Genomic DNA, 6,934 nt, shown 5'->3' on the forward strand with positions numbered 1-6,934 from the left:
ATTTTTGGGCCTCATATTACTTGTGTAAAATGAGGGCATGGATATGATGGATTCTAAGATATATGAGCCTATGAAGTCCCCCCTCTGAGTTCATCACTGATTCTAAAAGTAATAGGGAGCCACTGGAATTTATTGAGTAGTCAAGTAACCATGGTAACAAGTAACAATGGTAACAAGTAACCCGTGCTTTAGGAAAACCACTTTGGTAACTGTTGTCAGATTGGAGTAGGGAAAGATTTGAGGCAGGGAGACCAATTAGGAGGCTACTGCAATAGTTCAAATGAGAGATAAGGGCCAGGACTTAAGTGGCGCTTTATTTTTTTTTTTTAAAGTGGTGCTTTAAAGAAGGAATCAGATATGTGAATCATCAGCATAGGCAAGTTTCCACAAAGCCTGGGACCACCACAGATATCCTTCCAATTGTAAGGAAGCATTTAGGAAAAAAAAAACCAGAAAAACAAAAACAGTTAATGTTCACATCCAAAGAAGCAGTCCTCTTCTTTGCTAAAGTTAACTCCTCCATCTGTATCATCAATTAAGGTCATTAACAGACTCCTTATCTCCAAATCCACTAGTTATCTTTTTATCCTCTTCCTACTTAATCTCTACATGGCATAGGACACAGCAGATTTATCTCTTCTTTCTTGATAACCTCTTCTCCCCTGACTCTTTCACATATTATCAGTTCAGTCAAACTCGATAACTCTCCTCACCATCACCCATGCCTATCCCCTCCCCATGCCTTTAGTCACATCATCACTTACACCTAGAATTGATTCCTCCCTTCAGTCTCCATTCATTACGGTTCTTTTCTTCCTGTAAAGCTGAAGTCCTAATGTCTTTTCAGATTTCTTCAAGTGAAAGTCTTTCTTACCTCCTCAAATTTCGCATGGCACCTGGACCTTTCCCTACACTTATCTGGATCTCCCTTGTATCATAATTATTTGGTTTTTTTGTCCTTCCCACCCCACCAATCAAATTATAGGGAATCTGAAAGAAAGGCAAGAGTAACATCTCTCTGTATCCCCAGAGTTCCTTGCATGCGGTAAGAATTTCACAAATACTTGTTGAATGTTTGCTTTAACAAGGCAAAAGTCCAGGCCTACTTCCTTACATAGGAACTGGAAGCATATCATGCTATGATAGAAGGCAACACCATCCTCATCCTTCCAGTACCTGAGACTTGCAACCTAGGAGTCAGCCTTGGCTCCTCACTATTGCTCACCCCCCCATATCCAATCTGTTGCCAAGGTCTATTGATTTTAGCTCTGCAATATGTTTCTAATATGCCCCCTTCTCTCCTCTGACAAGGCCACCACTCTGGTATAGGCCCTCATCACTTCATTCCTGGCCTATTTCAATAACCTGCTGGTGGGTCTACCTGCCTCAATTCTCTCCCCGCTCCAATCCATTCTCCATTCAGCTGCCAAAATGATTTTCCAAAAACATCAATGAAATCATGTCACTGCCCCCCACCCAATTCAATAAACTTCAATGGCCCCCTATTGTCTCTAGGATCAAATACAAAATCCCCAATTTGGTGTTTAAGTCCTTTATAACTGTTAGGTAAGAGCTCTTTCCAACTTTCCAACTGGAATTACTCCTCAGCATGTATTCTTTGATCCAGTGACAATGGCCTCCCTGCTATTCCATGAACAAGAAGTTGTCTTGGCTCTGGGCATTTTCTCTGGCTGTCCCTAATGCCTGGATTGTTCTCCCTCCTCATCTTTTCTTACTGGCTTCCTTCAAATTCCAACTAAAATCCCATCATCTACAGAAAACCTTTCCTAACCCCTATTAATTCTAGTGCCTTCCCTCTATTATTTCCCATTTGTCCTTTATATAGCTTGCTTTGTACATATTTGTTTACTTCTTGTTTCCCCGCATTTGACTGAGAGCTCCTTTGTATTCCCAGCCCTAAGCACAGTACTTGGCACAAAGTAGGCACTTAACAAATGTTTAATGACCATCTCATTGACCTTGTGAAGCACAGAATACCTCTTCTAGTACTATAAGTACTAGAACAGAAATTCACTGCATCTTTCTATTCTGAAGAATGGTGCATGTTTAGGATGTGCTTTGAGATCTTAGAATAAAAGGTGTTAAGAGAACTATCTGCACGGTAAGTATAAGTAGAAACTTTTATAGTCTACTGGTGTTCCATTAAAGCATGTAAATAAAGACCTTTAAATTGCTGATCATTTTGTTATGTTATTTCCAGTCATTGGTTGCAAATTTCCCCCAAAGTTGACTACTGTATTATTTATGCTATTGGTACAACTTTTGTTTTAATAGCTTAAAATGCTTGATTCAATATTTCAAAGATCTGCAAAAAAAAAAAATCAGGGCTATCCTTCCACTAATGGAAATCACAAATCTATATCTCAGTACAAAGTCTTTAAGAATTGTGGTTGAGAGGGGCAGTTAGGTGGCACAGTGGATAGAGCACCGGCCCTGAAGTCAGGAGGACCTGAATTCAAATCCAGCCTCAGACCAAATACTTGACACTTATTAGCTGTGTGACCCTGGGAAAGTCACTTAACCCCAATTGCCTAAAAATAAAAAAATAAAAATAAAAGAATTGCCGTTGAAAAATTTATCAGTCTTTGTCTAATCTGGTGAATCTTCAAGTTCAAGTAGGCTAATCCTCAGATGATAAACATATAATTCCAGCTCACAAATGAAGGCTTTCCTGATTGAAACTTACTAAATATTGGAGGCCGACAAAGCCTTCAAGAACCCGGAGTCATCTGCATGTCACATTGAGATATCAGAATACAACTATAGAAGACTGCTTAAAGTAAAGAGCTTTAAAAATAAATTTCTGAAAAACTCATTTTCTCCAGGGTGATGATTTGACAGGGAGTGAAGCATGTTGTCACAAGAATTAGCTACTTGTCACATCTTCAGGATCAAAGAAGCTATGTTAAAAATGGCCACCAAATCCATTTTAAGTACAATTATAAGTGAAGAGTTCATCTGCAAAAATGTCAGCTAGCAAAATGAAACAAAGGAACTCAGGAAGGTAAGAACATGGAAAAAAAGGCAACACCCCAAATATGTAGGGTTTTCATGTACCAAGTATGGTTCCCTATATGTCTAACATCTGGTCTCAGATTGAAGGGAATAGGAAGGTAACATGAAATCTCAGGCCACTGAAATAGGATGACTCAAAAAATAAAGGGCTCCTAAACAACAGCATAAATAGATTGTATTCTACTGTTACGTAGCTTTCATCTTGACAAGTCACTCTGAAGCAGTCCTTTACCCTCTACCTGTTTTCCATTTACATGTATGATCAGAAGTCACCAAACTTTGGAGAATCTCATTTCAGTAGCAAACATAGTCAATTCTATCTATGTATTTATTTTTTTATTTTTTATTTTTTTAGTGAGGGCAATTGGGGTTAAGTGACTTGCCCAGGGTCACACAGCTAGTGAGTGTTATGTGTCTGAGGCCAGATTTGAACTCAGGTCCTCCTGACACCAGGGCCAGTGCTCTACCCACTGTGCCACCTAGCTGCTCCCTATCTACACATTTTTAACAGCTAGAATTAGTACCCATGACCTCCTGGACAACAGGAGAGAAAGCTTGCTCCTAAGCCACAGCTATATTTACATGCTACAAAACTGTTGACATGTGGAACAATTTGCTCTTTGAATTTCACCATGCTGTGTTCTTATTGGTACCTAGCTGTTCCCTAATAAAGAGAGCCAAATATACCCAGGCACAACAAGAGAGAGGATTTGACATACATAGTTTTTTATATGATGTCAGTCTAATTGTCTGGTTGTATGTTAAAGATAAAATAATTATGGATAATATACCACATGAAAAATTAAGCTATATACGAAATCTTTTAAAAATGAGTATCAGAAAAAAGTCAACTAGATTTTAAGAGTCATGACCATATCCAATTTCTATGATTAAAAGTCACACATAAAACATCACATAATGAATATAGCAGTAAGAATACTTGTTGACAAAGTAAAGTTCAGCTGGTAGAGACTGGACAGAAGCAGACATTCTAATGGTGAGAGAATTTGTTTCTGAATTTTCTCTTTCCCTCATTATTTTCAGATACTACTGATTATATTGAGGCATCACAAGATCCCTAGATGTGCCATAACTCCGGGAAGCATGTCAACATTTCGAGCTTACTTGCTGCACACTGCAACAAAAATTTTACTAAATCATTAGTATGTAAAGAAATATATCTCTTGAACGATCTGATCCTTGTCCTTCAGAACAAGTGACGTACAGTGCCTAGCACAGTCATCACTTCATTAACAGTTGTTCATTGATCAATCTGGCTGAAAGATTAATCCCTTTAATAGATTGTACTTTGGGAGATTATTATAGTGGCTTTGGATAGGTATTCCGAAGAGAGAGTGAGAGTGGTGACTTGAAGCCATTCCAGAGTTATAACATCAGAAGACCTGGTTACAAACCCTAGATTTTTCACTTTATGATGAGGGGCAATTTGCTTGAGGAGTAGGGTGTGTGTGTGTGTGTGTGTGTGTGTGTATGTGTGTTTGTGTGTGTGTATACACGTGTGTATGTGTGCGTGTATGTGTGCTCTACAGTATCTAAGAATCAAAGAATTTCAGATTTGGAATGAACCCTCAGTGGCTATTGGGTCTACACTGTTTCTGTTTCTGAAAAGTAGTTATCCATCCACCTTTTGCTTGAAGAGCTTCAGTGAAGGGAAGTCACTATCTCCTAAAGTAGTCCATTCCCCTTCTGGACAGCTCTAATTGTTATTAAGTTTTCCCTTAAATTAAGTAAACTGGCCGATCTGCACCTCCCTCCGACTGCTCCTCATTTCAGTGGCCGAGAAGAACAAGTCTAGTCCCTTTTCCATGTGGCAGCCTCTTGAGTACCTGAACACAGCTCTCATGCCCCTTCCTCCCTCTTTTTCTCACCACCACAAGTCTTCTGAAAGCTAAGTTCCTTTGACCAAACTTCATATGGCAATAACTCCAAGCCTTTCACCAGCATGCTTTCTCTCTGCTGCCTAGGCTCCAGCTTATCAATGTTTTTCTTGAAATGTGGCATTCAGAATTGAACTAAATACTCCAGATGTGTTCTGGTCAGAGAGTTGTATAGTATGACTATTAACACTTTATTTCCTGGATACTATGCCTCTCTGAAAACTAAGATTGATTAAAAAAATTGGGGGGGGGGCAGAGGGGAACTTGACATATTACACTATTTCAAATAGGGATAATAATAGCACATACCTCCCATAGTGCTGTCAGAATAAAAATAAGATATTTGCAATGCACTTTGTAAGCCTTGAAGCACTATATAAATGTTAACTATCGTTATGATTGTTAAATCGCATTAGTTTAGAGTTGTTTCTAAAGTGATAAGTAGAAACTATAAAATAATTTTTAAAATACATTTTAAGAAGGATTGTGAAGTGTATTTTGATGGCCACTAATTGTACTACAGTAGATTTTTTAGGGCATTTTCTTCTTTAAAGTAATTCTATCCCAGTATCAGTTTTGAGAAAAGAAATAAGAAAACTATTTTCCCTAAATTAACTCTTCCCCAAAATTTTCTGCTTTGCAAAAACTTTAAATTGGACAACAAAATGATCATCTAAGGTCTACATAGCAGTTGACAAAAAAATACAGACAACTCTGAAAAACAACAATTTTATCATTTCACAAATGAGAATGATAGGAAGTCCTAGATGAAAGCAGTGATTTGCTCAAAGACTAAAGCATAGTATTTTCTTATAAAGAAGTAGCAAATAACTCCCAGCCAGTTACTACTGTCAGAAGTGATAAGAGGGAAATACAAATAAGCACTCACATTTCACCCTATTTTGCTAGGTCTTTTTACTTCCAACTTCCTTTATTAATCTTATCTTGAGTTCCCTCTTACTTCTGGGCAATTAATAAGAAGTTTTTTCAGTAATAAAGTTGGGGAAACAAGCACTGATCAGGCCCAGCCAGGCTTCTTTAATAAAGTGTTTCAAATTACAATCCTAGAGAAGACATCAGGGCAGGGAACAAGACCTATAATACTTGGCTCTTTCTTCCCCGGGGATCTAATAAAAAATCTGAAAGAAAAAATTATACTTCCTATTAAATTACAAGTTAACTTCTCACTCTCTTATTTCCTTAATTTCTGTTTTCTTTTCCTTCATCACAAACATACTGGCATCAACTGAAAAGTCTCTAATGTAATCAATCACAGAGTGGTTTTAGTCAACCAATCAAACATTAAGAGCCTACTTTTGCCTGGCATTAGCTATAGAAGATACAAAGACAAAAGCAAAATATTCCCTGTCCTCAAGGAACTTATATTCTATCATAAAAGACGATATGTTCATCTAAAGGTATATACAGAATACATAAGAAACAAATACTGGATAATTTTTCTTATGTGTGTGAGAGAAGTGGCATTAGCAGCTGTGGGGACTTCAGTACTCAGAGGAGTACAGAAGGAAACTAGGCCTTAGAAGAGGTAGAGATAAGGAGGGGGTACATTCCAGTTAGAGGGAACTGTTACTGCAAAGGCACAGAGACTGATTTCCTCTCTAAGCAGTATTTATCAGAAGAAGGAGAAATTGCTGAAGGAATATATGATAGAATCACAGACTCAGAACTGAAAGGGACCTTAGTAAGCCACCAGTGCCAACCCCTTGATTTTAAATCTGAGGGCACTGAGGATCAGATAAAATGAATGACAGTGCAAGGCTGTCCTGCTAATAAGGGACAGGGTCACAACTCAAACCCAGGTCTTCTGGTTCCAAATCCAGAATAATAATACACTTCATATGTATACAGAAATATCAGTTAAAATTTTTTTTGTCATAGGTAGTTGTGTTCCTTGGGGGAAAAGTCTGCATTGTTAGAAGAGAGACGAGAGAGAGAGAGAGAGAGAGAGAGAGAGAGAGAGAGAGAGAGAGAGAGAGAGA

The 6,934-nt window shown here is 38.1% G+C and overlaps 1 protein-coding gene across 2 annotated transcripts in view; it reads right to left on the reverse strand.

Moving 5' to 3' along the window:
- The window catches only part of LTBP1 (latent transforming growth factor beta binding protein 1), a 485,724-nt gene that overhangs the window by 21,396 nt on the left and 457,394 nt on the right, over positions 1–6,934 (reverse strand). The gene's annotated exons all lie outside the window — the stretch shown is intronic.

This window comes from Vombatus ursinus, unplaced genomic scaffold (genome assembly GCF_900497805.2).
Source record: "Vombatus ursinus unplaced genomic scaffold, bare-nosed wombat genome assembly UNPS02009062.1, whole genome shotgun sequence".
NCBI classification, from domain to species: domain Eukaryota; kingdom Metazoa; phylum Chordata; class Mammalia; order Diprotodontia; family Vombatidae; genus Vombatus; species Vombatus ursinus.